We start from the raw sequence: 15493 nt of genomic DNA on the forward strand, positions 1-15493 counted from the left end.
GAGAGATTTCTTATTCAAACCACCACACGTGAACAAACCTATTAACCCCAAATAAGGCACCAGCGACAAAACCAAAGGATTAGTTTCATCCAGTTTAGTGAATGAGTGCATGGACTGCTTACGGACGAGAGGGAGCCTTATGAGACACTTAACTAGCCCTGTGAGCTCTCTCCTGCATCCAAGATGAAACGTTGGTGGGCCTAGTTTTGTTGAGTGCTGAGTGGGGAATCACAGATGCCCAGATTTCAAAACAGCCATGGCCACGTCAGGCTCAGAGGACAGAGGGAGCATCATGCCCAGTTTCCTCCCGATGCGCACAAGGCTTTGCTCAGTTTCCTACGGCATTTTCTTTTCCTGACTTCCAGACTTCCTGTTCTGGATGCCGACTCTGTGAGCTTTCCTTCTTCTTCCTTTTGATTTTCTTCATTTTCCTCCTTCCAAACAATGTCTTGCTCTATTGTCCAGGCTAGCCTTAAACTCCTGAACTCAAATAAGCCTTGTGCTTCAGCTTCCAGAGTAGCTAGAACCACTGGTATGTACCACCATGCCCACTCTTTCCCGTGTTTTCTGTGTTCCAGTTTTTGCTTCCCATGGCATCGTTAGCAGTGCGGGTGACTCTGCCAGTCTCTTCATGATGGCTGCCCCTCTGGCTTCTCTTCCTCTTTCTCAACATGAGAAAACCTTCTACATCATCTCTAGATGCTTTGGATTCAAGCTCATATTTGGCTGAGTCATCTGAGTATTGGGGGAGTGGAGCAGGCATCAGTTTAACTTGTTTCCCACGTGGGGACCCAGTTTTCCTGGCACCCATTCAATGGAGTCCACCCTTTCCTATGGAACCGTGGCACCAGCACTTTGGGTCCTCCTCAGTGTTTTGGGGCACATGCCTGGCCACTCTCTGCCTGCCTCATCCACCCTGAGGGGACCTTACATTCTCAGTCACTATGGCTTCAGAGCATCTCTGACTCACCCACTAGTGTGGGTGTCCATCTGGTCCTCCAGGATGCCCAGCCACTCTCCACGGTCTAATTATTTAAAGATAATTTTTTGAAAATATCTGTCTCTCTATATCTCTATTTTTCTCCCCCTTCCCCAACTGTATCTTCACCCATTGGGTGCTTGATATTATTTCCACCTACAGTTAAGTCTGGTCACAGCATCATCTCTCTCCGTATGTCCAGCTGTTTTTGCTGCACGGTGGTTCACTGGTATTTCCCACAGATGCTCAATTAATTGTTGTATTAACGCTATGCTTTATATTTGAATGACACTGTGAATGGTTTTCCTGACGTTTGCCCCTCTTCATTGCTTTCTGTAGATTCTCTCAAAGGTACAAACCCTGGGATTCCTGTACTGGTACTGCAGGCTGTTTTGGGTATCTGTGAGTTCCCACTCGCCTGATTCCTCATCTTCTCCTTTTCCTGGTCCTTCCTGCTGGGTTGGTGCCTCTGTTCTCACCGGCTTGTGGTGGGAATAGATCCATACCCTACTCTGTACCACACAGCATGTGGCCATCCTCCTCTTGTAAGGCTTTGTTTGGTCTTCAGTGGAAGTTTCATTTTATCAGATTGTTTCTGCACCCACAAAGAAAATAAGATCTCTTATAATAATCATCCCGGGAGTCTCCTGAGAGTCTCCACAAAAGACTGCCACTTGCCTGCCCGTGTGACAGCTGTGGGGCCAAACCCAGCCCTGTCTCCAACCCACCTGCTGGGTGGATTCCTGGGGTGCCAGCAGCATCTGTGCAGCATGGATCCTCACCTGACACCCTGTCCCAAGAGGAGGAGCCAAAGGCTGCTGCAGTCCTGTCTTTCAGTCCCCCTCCTCCCTCAGTAAGCCTCTGCCACCAAGCCTGTGGTCGGTGGGCTACGTTGCCCACCCCCATCCTTTCTCTCCCCGTGAGACCCCGCTTCCCTCCTTCTCCACAGCCTCCTCCTTTGCCTGCCTCACAATAGGTCTCCCCCTTGTCTCACGGGGGCGTCATTACTGTCCCGCAGCATGACATCATAATAGGCTGCTGTCCCGGGAAACAAAGCCCTTTGGAGACACCAAGGAGACACGTCCTGTTTATGTCGTCACTGACTAGACAGAAGTGGAAATAGAGGGGGCAGAGTAAACATCTGTAGATTGGGAAGAACAATACCATTTGTCCCCTTTTATTTCTGAAGCTGCTGAAATTATGCCTTGCACAGCACAGAAATGGAGTGTGTATGTTCGTGTGTGTGTTTGTGTGTGCGCGCACTCGTGCGCGTGCAGGTGGATTAATAAAAACCCATTGAAATGCAAATTTGAGGACCCCTCCTCCAAAACAAGCTAGTCATCACCCCCATCGTCCCAGGATGCACAGAAGCCCACCAGCAAGAGACAAGGACTCAGGACCTCCCGCCTGAATGGCCAGAGAGGGGCATGCTGCAGGTCACAGCAGCTCAGATGTGACAGACCTGACACCAGTAAGTAGGGGGTGCAGAGTGTAGTTTCAAGGTCCCTCCGCATCTTTACTGTCTCAATCTTTATTCTGGAAAAATAAACTCAGAGGTTGTTTCTTACAAAACATGCAAAATACATATCATGCAACAGTATTTGCAGGAATAGCCATAAATAGGAGCTCACAACTGGGACAAGGTATGCCTGGAGCTATGCAGAGGTCATGACGAGGTAGAGGCCACCAGGAAAGTCAAAAGTGCCATAGCTCCCAGATATGTGTTTGTTCTGAGGTGGCTGAGGCACTGCATGCCATTCTCAGACTCAAATCTCAAGACCATAGCTGTTTGGATGCAACCCTTGCAGAAGTAAACAGTCAGTTTAGCATTGTAGGAAGAGGGTCTGGTTAGAAATCCAAGCAGAAAGGGAAGCCTAGCCTGTGGCTGCTCCCGTGCAGACCACATCAAAAGCTGGGGCAAGAATGGCCAACCCCAAGGATCCCTTCTTCTAGTCTCCAGAGAGGCACTCTGGGGGATGCAATTCTGAAGCCGGTGATACCACCCAGCATCTCCACCCACTAGCTTCACAGACGGGTCTGTGCTGCAATGTGAATAGTAACCGGCATTTAAAGATGCACCTGGTAGTTAAGCCTAATTTATTCTTTCTGTTGGAAGGGGTATCCAACAATGCTTCCTTCTGCGCTTTGTCGAAGATTAACTGTTTATGACCCTGCCATGTGACACTGGGTGATAAATGCCTTTGCCTTCCAGTACATGTCAGTGGAGCTCTCAGGCATAAAATTTTAGGCTTGCCTGTTCTTCCTCCAAGGGGCCTGGAGACCCACTTGTCTATTAGCCACACAGACTTCACTTTCTGGGACTGCATGGGACATTTTGATCCTTGCCAGTAGTGCCTCTTCCAGCTGAGTCTGGAAAAAAGAGAGGCAGAGAGAAGGTAAAGGGTCTGCTGGGGATTGTATACACACACACACACACACACACACACACACACACACACACATGCACACACATATGTATGAACACACCAATAGTGGCATCTGCATGCATACTCATGATTATATGTGCATTTAGACACATGTACTCATGCTCACATGCATGCATTCAGGCACCTTCACATCTTCACGTATGTGGACTCAGACACCCGCACACATGCTCACATGTATGCATTTAGACACCTGCATGTAACTGCACAGAATCCTACTGATTTCTACTCAAGGACATGGGTGAGGGTCACATTTCCAGAATAGTACATGTTTAGGAGCGAGAGTCTAACTGGGCAGGCCTGAGGTGGCCCTAGCAGACCCTAGCAAGCAGGATCTCTGCTGTGTGTACACTCATGCTGTCTACTAACACATAAGGTTTCCAGCATTGCCTGAGCCAAACTGGACTTAGCTATGGACATGCCACTACCCAGACAGCTAGGAGTGCTTGTGCTACAACACAGTAGGTCCATTTCCTCATTTAAAAATTTTCTAAAAACACCCAAATAAATGTTGCCGTGAAAGACTGAGTAAAGCCTGGGCTCCTGGGCCCTCCCTATGGATCCAGCCTGGAGGTGTAACCCCAGAGATTCCTCAGGCTGGGGTATTGGCCATTGTATGGTAGGGTGGTCCTTTGGCCCCTTCCTCCATAGTTCAAGCCTCATGGTGTGTTTCTGCTGCGTTGTGTGGCCTGGGTAGGTAGGTGTGTCCTTGAATATAGCACGATGCAGCAGTTCCTTGTGAATGTCATGCTGCATGGCGGCACACAGACCAAGGACGAGGATGTAGGAGGGGCAAGGCTGGGTGACAGAATGCCCCACATGCTCCCAAGCACATTTGCTTTGCTTCTCTGCCAAGTGGGAGGCTCTTCCAGCACTGTTGCTGACACCCGCTCCCCAGGCCCTTTGTTTCTGGCACGTGTCACCTCGTGCCACTTGGCAACACTGCAGAGGACCCCACACCACGCTCTGCCCGGTGAGGAAAGACTTGTGCTCAGGGCTCACAGCGGAGGCCCTGGACATCTCAGCCCCTCTGGCCATTCGAACCTTTTGTTCAACCCTGAGGACAAGGCAGATACAGCCTGCCTTTGTAAGAAAACTGTCAGAATCCCTAACCTCCTCCCCCAACCAAGGGTGGTTCTCCTGAGAAGCCACTAGGAGGGAGGCAGGGCAAGAGCCAGGAAGGGCAGTGAGAACTGTCTACAGCCCTTCCTTGTCCCAAATCTAATGCTGAAAGTGTTCACTGGAGTACAGAGGACCTGCTTGGCCAGCACAAAGCTTGTTCAAGACTTTCTTTAAAAACGAACCAGGAAGGTACACTTTAAGTTAATAATGAACTTAAAAGCTGCCAGATACACCAATTTTAAAAGCCATTTTCTGAGTTCAAGATCAGTGACTCTGGATTAGCCGAACTGGTCTTTAATTCGAGGATTTGGGACTCAGGGCTAATTTGGTTCCTATGAATTGACTATGCAATGTCCAGCCATGAGTTCCCCGGTTAATAGTCTCCTCTAAGACTTGGGCATCATGGGATGCTGTGGGCTTTGGAACCCACTGGCCAACCCCTGGGCCAAGCGGCTCTTCTCCCCAGGGCCTGACTAAAGTGTGGGTATGAGCTTATGGGATGTGGCTAAGGCCTCAATGAGTTGGGCTGGAGAAGGAGTCAGTCAAATCAGTGAAAATTTGCAGGACCATAGTGGATAGTGCCCCAGCTTGGCCTTTCTCGTAGACTGAGGGGCTCCTTTCTATTCTGGCTGCTGTAGCACAGGCCATTGAGCTGCAAAGAACAGGAATTCATTCCTTATGATCCTGGGGCCTGGGAAGTCCTGGTGGGGAACTAGCGGACTGGTGAACTCTAGATTCGTAGAATCCTGTACCTTGTGGTAGCATCTTCTTACTGAGCCCTCAGAGGCTGGGAGGGATAAGGGGGGTGCTCCATCATCTGTTTCTGTGTGTACAGATTTGTGTGCTCTGGGTCCTCCATGTCTGTGGACTCACACATTGTATGGCCTGCTTTGTGTGTGTGACTATGGTTTATTGTCCATGTATGTTGGGCATGCATGTGGGTGTATGGATGTGCATGTGGAGGCCAAAACAGAATGTCAGGTGCCTTCCTCTGTCACGCCTCACTGCCTTGAGACAGGGTCTTTCTCGAGTGAGAAGCTCACCATTTCAGCTAAGCTGGCTGGCCAGGGAACTCTCAACACCTGCCTGTCTCTGATCTGTGGTGCTGGGGCTCCAGGCAAGTATAGCAATGCCTGGCTGTTTACACACATGTTGGGAACTCGAACTCAGGTCTTCATGCTTACAGAGCAAGTGCTCTTACCCACTAAGCTATCTCCCAGCCTTGATATATGGCCTTCCACATCTCATTTCTTTCATACAGTATCATGTCCTGGAGGCTCAGGTCACATGGCAGTACACATGCCTTTTTTATAAATGAACAACATTCCTCTTTACATGAACCTGCATCTTATCTGTCCACACATCCGGAGATGGACATTTGGGCTGTTCCCATCCCTTGGTTTTTCCAAGCAATTTTGCTATGAGCATTGTGGAATTGTGATGTCACATGGTGTTCCCATTTTTAACCTTTTGAAGATCCATGAGCTTTTCCAAAGCAGCTGCACTATTTTACATCCCCACCAGTGCTGCGTGCAGATTCTGAGCTTCTGTTTCAAAGATGTTAAAAATAGGTCTGACAAGATGGTTCAGCAGGTAAAGGTACTTGCCATCTGGGGTTTTAGCTCCAGGACCCAGAAGCTTGTACATTGTATGACTTCCACACATACAATGTGGCGTACATAAGCCCACACAGAGAAATAAAATTTTAAATGTAATGAAAAATTAAATCATTTACAGAAGAAAATGGCCTCCCTCACTGTGGTGTGACACATTGCTCTCCTGACCCCTCCTGACACCTGTCAATGGAGCAGTCATAGTCACGAACAGAGGGACAGTGTATATGCAGGATCACAGGAAGGTGCTGTTGTGTACTGTCCCTGGTGCATACACTCATGCTGAGGATAGCTGAGCTAGTTGTGGTGTTAGGGTGTCACAGCTAGACACATTCCTAGGTGAGCTAATCCCACCTTACTTTCACTATAGACTTAGAGGTAGAGTGACTGGCCCATTTGGGTCTCCTCAGCCCTGACAAGGTCTTCAGGATATGCCACCTGCACACCTTTGAAAAGGTATGTGGCCACTAGCCTTTGACTGAACTAATGTGAAAACAGTCTAACGGGATGGGAAAGAGACCAATGAAGGTGAGTCCCCATAGGACTGCTGGAGTGCAGCACCAAGTAGCTTCCATCCCACCTTGTGGCATTTGTATGGATCCGAATATGGCACAGTGTCACCTCTGTTGTCTACAAACACCCAGCCTGCTCCTGCTTCTCAGTATCATGGTCTCTAGGGAGTGAAGGCAGGTGTGCCTCTGCAGGAGGAACTTTTGATGCTGAACAACAGCAGCAGCATTCTGTCTAGCATGCAGATCAAGTCTCCTGGAGAAAACAACTACATTTGAATTTGACACACTATCAGCTGCCTTAAACCAACTGGGCACATAGGAACCAGGTTACCAGGGAAACCATGTTGGAAGGATGACCAGCCAGGAAAACACCTTACTTATAGCCTGGAAACTCCTGAAGCCTCACTAGCTGCAGCGGAAATAACTAAAGTTAGTTGAAGAAATTAGTTTAAATTAAAGACTATTAAGAGGATGAAAACACAAGCTACAGGCGGAGTCAAAACATCAGCAAACCGTGGACCAGTGAACATGCAGAGGGACTCGCAGAGGGACTCTCAAAACTCAATAGTGAAAAACAAGCAACCCACATGGAAAATAGAACCATGAAGAGTCATCCCACCCAAAAGGCTATCCAGAGGAGAAATGGGGCATGCGAAGGTCCTCAGCGTCCACCACCAGGGAATGCAAGTAGGACCACGGGGAAGCTCCACTTGCCCCAATCAGAGTGGCTGAGATAGAAACAAAGATGGAGCCGTGTCTGGCAGCACACACGTAGAATCCCAGCACTCAGGATGGAAGCAGGAGGATTGTGAGCTGGAGGTCAGTCCAAGAAACTGACAAGGCTGTGGAAGCGTGGCCACTCATACAATGTTGGTGGGAATGTAAATGGTACAGCCACTGCAGAAAACCAAAGCAAGTGTGTGCATTTGAGCTGCTCAGCAGCTGCAGTTCTGAGTTTTTATTCAGAGAAATGGAAACCTGTTCAGCTATTCATGGCAGTTATGTCGTTAACAGCCAGACACTAGAAACAGTGTCCTCTGTAGGTGATGGGTAAAGGATTGTGGCTCAGCACATCATAGCCACTGCTCAGCTATGGAACAATGACCATTGATACAGAGCAAGAAGAGATCTAGGAGGGGGTACTGAGGGGGGAAAGCTGTCCTCAGAGCTTGAACTCAGTCCAGACCTGCCTTCTTTGTCTCATAATACTTAGTATCCAGAGTTGGGGGACGCGGAAGCACCTGAGGGGCAGGATGTGCCTGTGAAGGGTATATAGGAGTGGCAGGGTGGGGGAGGAAAGCCTGGTAGCTAGGGGGCAACTCTAGGTCTCACTGGTGTTGGTTATATGGAAAGGACAGATACACTATAGGGATATCACATCCAGGGTGTGATGTGGGATCACAATTTCCCCAAGTTATACTGAGGTACTTGGGTGAGATATGCAGCGGACATTGCTGGGCCGTCTGTCCTCAGCCTCCTGTGAGTCTATCATTATTTCAAAATAACAAGTGTTTTTTTTTTTTTTAAGTGACAGCAGGCATTGCTTTGTTCCAGGCAAGTAAGACGCTGAGCCTGTCTCAGCATGTGTCACGGAAGGCCCTTCTGCTGCCCGGAATCTGGGCATGCGGCTTGGCAACTGTTATTCTGGTATCGTTTTATCTTACATTCAAAGTGATTAAAAAGCCTCATTGTCATAACAGCAATTTTTAAATCTGTTTGCACAGCAAGGCAGAAGAAATGGCAATAGCCTTGACAGAGAAAGAGAAGCAGTGAAGCCATCTACCTGCACACTACAGTGTTTCCCAGAGTCACCTTCCACACTACAGCCCTGGGGATCCAAAATACACTGGAGGGTGGTGTGGGTAGCTGTGCACATCCTTAGCTGCACACCCATCTGCCTTTTGAGTCACCATGAAAGTGTGTTCAATTAACACACTCATGGTCACATAGACATCAAGAGGTGTGAATATCGCTGTCCTCCAGGGTTTCACCTTGCCTGTGGAGGAACAGTGCTCTGAGGTGATCGGCGCTCCCTCTGTTCCATATCTCCATAGCCTCTGCTTCAGCGATATCTTGCTGAGAAAAACTGCTTTGCAACAGGCTTGATGCCATAAGTGCTGTCTGTACAGCAAATTCTCAGATTTAATAGATGGTTGTAATTAGCTTAACACATGTGCGCAAAGCTGATGGGTCAGCAGCCTGAGTCCAGCTAAAGGCAGGGTCTCATTCAGGCCCCAACATCTGGTTTCCTGGCTGGTGCCCCTGCTGTTGGCCCAAATCACCCGCCTGCCCTGGCAAGCCAGGGAACTGTATATTGGAGTGAGTTGCCATTACACACCCAACACATTAGCTATGTGTAAGGCACCACCCACACAGGCAGGCAGGACTTGTAAGTCATTGCTGCTGGGAGTGGAAAGTGGTATTGTCCATGGGTTAGTTATTTTCCTCACTGCCCTGGAGAAAGGGCTTATTTGGGCTCACAGTTTGAGGGGGTACGGTTGATCGTGGTTGGGAAGATGTGGCAGAAAGACCATGAGGCATCTGATGATAGTGTTTTCAGTCAGGAAGTGGAGGAAGGGGGATATGCTGGTGCTCATAGATGTAGGAGCCCTGTTCGTAGAATAATGCCACCAAGATTTAGGCTGGGTATTCCCATCTCAATTAACACAATCTAGAAACTCCCTCACAGATGTGTCCAGAGTATTATTTCCTAGGTAATTCTCCATGCTATCGAGTTGACAATATCGACTATCACCTCACCACCCAGCAATTCCATTCCATGTTCCTGCTGCTGCATTCACATACACAGAAGGTGTAACTGAGGTTTTACAAACCTGTGCACCTGAGAAATTCATGAGCACCCAGAATGTGCCTTGTGCCTCTTCTTAGCCAGTGTCTGACACCAGGCAGTTGCTTTCCGGCTTTGTTTTGTTTTGCTAGTCCAGTGTGCTTCTAGAACTTTGCCCCTTGTGTGAGTTCATTAAATGTGTCCTGTGTCTGGTTCCTTTTTCCAGCACAATGTCCCAGGGAGTCATCATGACCCGTAAGAATCCAACGTCTATTTCACGGAAATTGCTGAGAAGTACTCTGACTCAGGAGCATTGCCACACGAACTCACTGGATAAGGTCACCATCTGAAGACACCATGAGCAAAGTTTCAGGAGAACGTCCACCTGTGTGGATGTTCATTCACGTTTCTCTTACCTGACCATCTGGATCACAGGATGGGGAAAGTCTTGTTTTATGAGAAAAAAAATACTTGTTATGCAAAGGGACCATACCCATGACAATGGATTAAAGTCCCAGTTGCGCATGAGAGGGCCAGGTCGAATCAGTCTTTTCCAGGCTGGGTCTTACAGGAGCTGGTGACAGCATGTGCATTTCACTGGAGACCGATAGAATTAACCAGCTTCTCCTAGGCTTACTGGGTGTTGGTTTCTTGTCACTGTCAAGTGTCTGTCTCTGCCCTGCTCTGCAGAAGTGAGCCACAATGTTATGGATACAAGTCTTTCAGCACATATAGGCGAATGCTTCTCCTAACCTTAGACATGTCTTTTCATTTTCTTAAGGATGCCTTTGACAAGCTTTCGTGGGCTGGGGAGGTGGTTTGTGGGTCAGAGCATGATGAACTGAGTTTGAATCTCCAGTACTTATGTGAAAAAAAAAGTTGGGCATGAATGCACACATGCTTATAATCCCATAGGTATTGGGCAGATATAAGAGAACTTCTGGAGTTTGCTGGCCTCCAGCCTATTCCTAGGTTCAGTGAAAGAGTCTGTCTTGAGGAAATAAGGCAGAGAGTGATAGAAAAAGCCACCTGATATCCTTCTCTGTCCTCCGCCGTATGCATGCACAGGTACACATACCCAAATATGCACATACACCACACATGCATTACACGTATACACTGGAGCTGGAGTGACAGTTGGTTGCCAGCCACTTGATGTGGGTGCTGGGAACTGAACTCAGTCCTCTGCAAGAGAAGTACATGCTCTTAGCCATTGAGCTGTCTCTCCAGCCCCTTTGCACATTTTTAAAAAATTAAATGTTTTTGTGTTTATGAGTGTTTTACCTGCATGTATGTTTGTATACTACCTGGATGTCTGGTGCCCATGGAGGCCAGAAGAGGGTGTCAGATGCCCCTGGACTAGAGTTATGATTGTAAACCACTCTGTGAGTTCTGGGACAAGAACTGAGGTCTTCTGGAAGAGCCGTCTCTCCAGCTCCCCTTGTTTTGATAAGGGGTATTTGTGTGTGTGTGTGTGTTTCCTTCCAAGGGGCTCATTGCTTATCTCAAGGTCAGAAACATGACTTTTTGTAGTTTAGGGTCTTAAAGAAAAACTAAGTTTTCAGTGTGTGCTTCTTATCACATTAACTTCTCTTTAACTTCAGCTTGTGAATAGATGTTTATTATGGAAATGTGTTTAAAATGGTGATTTTATTTTTGTTCTATCTAGATAATCATAGACTTTTGCCTTGATCTGTTAATATGGTAAAAATAAATTGACATTTGAGCATTGACCCAACCTTGCATTCATTCTAGGGAGAAGCAGTCCTTAGGCATTGTATTGCTGGTTTTGACTTGCTAATATTTTGTGAATGATTTCCATTTATAAGAAACATTTGGTTTGTCATTTCCATTATTTGTAATATCTTTGACAGCTTTGGAAATAGACCACGCTAGCTTTGGTGTTACACAGGAGCCAACTTGTGCTGCCTTTTGAGGGCCAGCCATGTGATCTCCTACCATCCATGTGCCCTCGATGCTACCCTGAATGCCTGAAATGAGCAGGTACGAGTAAACGCTTGTGCATGAACATACTACAAATCACACCTTCCCATCCTGGAGAATAACTTGTTAAATATTTACAAGGAAACATAGTTGGACTCACAAACAAAATGTTTTCCTTCCTGTATTTTCTGAAAGAGACTACAGTTTGTAATCTCTCTTCCTTAGGTATATGCAGAATTTATCAGCTGAGACTGGAGTCTCCGGTGTGGCGAGGTTGTTTTGTTTGATTCCAGTTCCTTTAATAGGTTACAACTATTTATGTAGTTCTAAGTTTTCCTCATTCCTGCTTCTGTTTTGGTTAATAATGTTTTTAAGTGGATTTTCCATTTTCTCTATCATGAGATTTCCTGGCTTGAGGTTGTTCACAATATTCCCTTATTAGTTACTATCTGGCCACTATGACAAAATGCCTGATAAACAACTTGAGTGTCTTTGTTATGGTTTTTATTGCTGCAACGGAACACCGTGACCAAGGTAACTTGGAGAGGAAGGAGTTTATTTGGCATACACTTTCACAGCACTGTTTATCACTGAAGGAAGTCAGAATAAAAACTCAAACAGGGCAGGAGCTTGGAGGCAGGAGTTGATGCAGAGGCCCTGGAGGGGCGCTGCTTACTGACTTGCTCCTCACAGCTTGCTCAACTTGATTTCTTATAGAACCCAGGACCACCAGCCAGGGATGGAACCACCCACAATGGGCTGGGCTCTCCCCCATCAATCACTACTTAAGAAAATGCCCTGTAGGCTTGACTGCAGCCTGATCTTACAGAGGCATTTTCTCAATTGAGGTTCCCTCATCTAAGGTGACGTTAGCTTGTGTCAAGTTGACATGAAACTACCCAGCACAGCGAGGAAGGGCTTGTTTGGGTTCTTGGTTTCAGGGAAGACATGACTGTAGAATGGAGTGCAGTCAGAGTACAAGGCTGCTTACTCACATCTTAGTGAATCAAGAAGCAAGTGCTCAGGCCACACCCAAGGCTAGGCTATAACTCATAATCCAACTATCCCACTTCCCCCAGCTAGGCCCCCAGTTGCTAAAGGCTCCATAGTCTCAAAACAGTGCTACCAGCTGGTGACCAGTCAAACACCTTCAAACCATAGCACCTTCCAAAGTCTGTATTGTTCCTGATGTAGAAAACATGTCTTCCCTTTTGTTTTTGATCACTTTTACTAATTGCATCACTTAATTTTGTCTAACCCCACATGTCAGGTGAGAGGTTAAGGGTGAGAGGTACTTCAAAGTCACAGAGCTGTTGGATCTAAAAGTCAAACTCTCCTGCATCCTCACCATGTACTCAGCCCCGTCTTAGCAGTGAGGGTGGTGATCCCTCTGTGTTGAAGATGCTAGGATCTTAGATCCTGGCCTGCTGCACTATAAGATGAGGTGGTCCCTGTTCTGGATTTTCCCAGGAATTTGCAGGCTTGATGCTCACAGTTCCAGTGTATGCTCTCCAGTCCAAGTGTCTACTGGCATCTGCCACAGAGGCAAGGACATCATCCTGTGTGCAGAGATCTGGCTAGTCCGAGTCTACACAGCTAATGTAGGTGTTATTTGTGAGCTCACCTGGCAGCTCTCCACAACTTGGAAGTTAGCAGACTGACTTATTTCTCATCTGAGATGGGATATTCAACATCATATGGAGAAAGCATATAGCTGACTTGGACACCAACTGTTGAAGCACACTTCAATTGCCAGCTGCTGAGTTGCCATGGTTAGAGGTATGTTGAAGTACCAAGTGTGCTCAGGACTAAGCGTCTCAGCTCCTGCCTACTGGCAGCTCAAAGTTGACAGAATCAAAACAGACTCCAGCAGGGAGACAGAAAAAAGTGGCTGCTTTTGACAGGATATGCTTTGCAATAAAAAGATGCCCTTGCTGGGTGTGGTGGTTTGAATAACAATGGCCCCCATTGGCTCATATATTTGAATGCTTAGTCATCAGGGGGTGGCATTATTTGAGAAGGATTAGGAGGTGTGGCCTTGTTGGAATAGATGTGGCCTTGTTGGAAGAAGTGTGTCACTGGAAATGGGCTTTGAGGTTTCAAAAGCCCAAGCCACCCCCACCTCAGGATCAGGAAGTAAAGCTCTCAGCTCCTTCTCCAGCACCAGGCATGCTGCCATGCTCCTCCTAGCCATGATGATAATGAACTAAACTTTGAAACTGTAAATAGGTCCCCAATTGTTTTCTTTTGTAAAAGTTGCCTTGGTCATGTTGTCTCTTCACAGCAGTAGAACAGTGTCTATGACACTGAATGTGGCAATGCACGCCTTTAATTCTAGCACTCGGGATGCAGAGGCAGTCTAGTTTCTATGATTGTGAGGTCAGCCTGTCTACACAGAGAGCTTCAGGCCAGCTAGGGACACATAATGAGTACCTGTGTGAAAATAACAACTAAAAGAGGCTCTTGCCTATAATTCCAGAACTCAGGGGACTAAGAAGGGTGAGTCAGAGTTTGAGTCCAGTCTGGGCCATATCAAGACCCCTGCCTCAAACAAACAAACAAACAAAGATGAAAAATAAGAGAATAAGAACAAGTGAAAGAGACAATCAGGCAGAAGCCAGGGTCTTCTCTGGTCTGCAGAAGGCTGGGGATTCTCTGACCCTACAGCCCTATTTGGAAATAGTCCCTTTGCCAATGAATGTCATTGCCTAAGATGAGGTCACATTGTATTGTGGTGACCTCAAACCCAATGAGTAGAGTCCTTGTAAGGAGAGGAGGATCTGAAATACACAGACAGGTAACTTGAAAATCAGCAGGGACAGTAGTGATGAGACCACCATCAGGGGATGCCAGGAGCCATCAGAAGCTGGAAAAGGCAAGAAGGACCCTCCCTTGAACTTTCAGAGCCAAGACAACCCTGTGACATTTCCATCCAATAGCCCTGACCTCAAGAACTGGGAATCAATTTCCATTACCTAATCCACTCAGTTTGTGATTCCTCATCATGGTAGTCCCAGAGACTGGTGCTGTATCTAAATTATCCACAGGGTTCCCATCTCCTCAGTCACAGGTGCTGGTGGGTGCAGGTCTTGGACAACATGAGGACTGTCTCACACACTCACTTAGCACCCACAGACTGGACACCCTCTGAAAGACCAAGTCTAGAAAGGCCCAGATGAGTATCAAGCTTTCACAGCTTAAGGGGTCATGACTGGGTATTTCCAAGCCTGATACAATCTCCTATAAATGGGGGGTTGTGAGAAGCCTCCAGGGAGCAGAGGCTAATCACTGACCCCAGAGTACAAGGTGGAAGTGGTAGGGCACACACTATTCCTCCATGGCATCCCTGGAACCCAAGCAGAACTCATGGTGAAATGGATAGTGGTGACACACTCCAAGGGCACACACTGTTGGGAACAGGAAGGCTTCTAGGATTTCTCAAAGTAGAAGAGAGTCAGGGTTCCCTACAGCTAGGCATTTGACTGTGATATCCAAGGCCCTGTGCACAGAAGCCCTAGGTGCCTCCCCTCAGCCCTCCTTGTCCTGCCACTCTTCACGCTCATTTTCAGGGCCTCGAGGATGCAAAGGCATCTATGTGATTTTTGTTGTTGTTTGTTTTTCTTGTTGCAAATGTTTGGTAGGCAACTCTAGAGAACCACAGCTGTGCCTAGATTTCCTGACCCCAAATCTTTTGCCCAAGTAAATCCAGACATGTTTGCTGAGAGGGGGGTGAATACTTAAATGCTTGAATCTACACTGAGCTGCACCACAACATTACCACCCCTTCCAAGGCATACCAGCTGTCTACATCTGACTCTGTTGTGAAGATGCAGGCTGATCAGTGCTGCTTGCCCATGGTTCAATTCAAGCATAGTAATTTGTGCTGAAAATTTAGCTGAATGTTTCTTTCTCCCCAGTGAATGGACAAGGGTTCTTATTTCCAGCTTGCCAGAGTGGCTTCCAGCAGAGAGGCTCAGCCTGGGCACCAAAAACCATAGCTCCATATACTGGAGTGGGGATAGCAAATCATTCCATCAAGGAGGCAACTCTGAGCAAGACAGATTCACCTGTTAAATGCTGCCCCAGGCAGA

General features: G+C 47.3%; 1 long non-coding RNA gene across 1 annotated transcript in view; it reads right to left on the reverse strand.

The window, feature by feature from the left end:
- Nucleotides 1–2205: 2205 nt before the first annotated feature.
- The window catches only part of LOC128101341 (uncharacterized), a 43292-nt gene continuing 30004 nt past the window's right edge, over nucleotides 2206–15493 (reverse strand). Inside the window, exon 3 of the long non-coding RNA XR_008215070.1 lies at nucleotides 2206–3349. This is a non-coding gene — a long non-coding RNA (uncharacterized LOC128101341). The remainder of the gene's footprint in view (nucleotides 3350–15493) is intronic.

Source organism: Peromyscus californicus, unplaced genomic scaffold (genome assembly GCF_007827085.1).
Source record: "Peromyscus californicus insignis strain IS unplaced genomic scaffold, ASM782708v3 Scaffold_7__1_contigs__length_154581171, whole genome shotgun sequence".
Taxonomy (NCBI): Eukaryota; Metazoa; Chordata; class Mammalia; order Rodentia; family Cricetidae; genus Peromyscus; species Peromyscus californicus.